Below are 659 nucleotides of genomic sequence, written 5' to 3' on the forward strand. Positions count from 1 at the left end.
ACAGGCTGGTGTGGAATTTGTAACCTTTCTGCCTAGACATCTATATTAGCCCAATGTGCAGAACTAAGAAACAAGATACTGACAGTAATGAGACATGGGGCCAGCTTTTAAAAAGGTCCAGAGTTAACAGTGCTAAAAGGTTAGAGACTAGAAAACGGACTCAGAGATAAGGAAAAGGGAACTGAAGATTTAAGTTTCGCTGAATACGATGATCCAGACTTTTAACCAGTCATTTCATAGAGGCATAAATGGATGCTCAAAACCTGGAAAGAAGCACGCCCATGGTCAGTGGAAAAAATGATATCGAATTAAAGTCCTTATCAGATGTAGTACTTGGTGAGTTACATAGATTTCGGAGTCTCAGCTTCTTCATCAATCAAATTAGGATAATTCGTACGTACTTCTCAACATAGCTGTTAAGAGGAAATGACAACGAGAAAAAGCAACTGTTATTTCACTAGTCTCCAGAATGTTTTTTCAGATGTTGTCCTTGATCTGCTGCCACTCAGACTAGTCCCACTCAGCCACCAGAGACACCATAGTTCACGGAGATAATCAGTGAAAGCTTGGAAACTCCTAGATCACTCCCAATTCTCTCCAGGGATATGATTAATAATCAATGGTGCGTGGAGACTCCACTCCCTCCTAGGCATCCTCCA

This window comes from Octodon degus, unplaced genomic scaffold (genome assembly GCF_000260255.1).
Source record: "Octodon degus isolate 3935 unplaced genomic scaffold, OctDeg1.0 scaffold01047, whole genome shotgun sequence".
Taxonomy (NCBI): Eukaryota; Metazoa; Chordata; class Mammalia; order Rodentia; family Octodontidae; genus Octodon; species Octodon degus.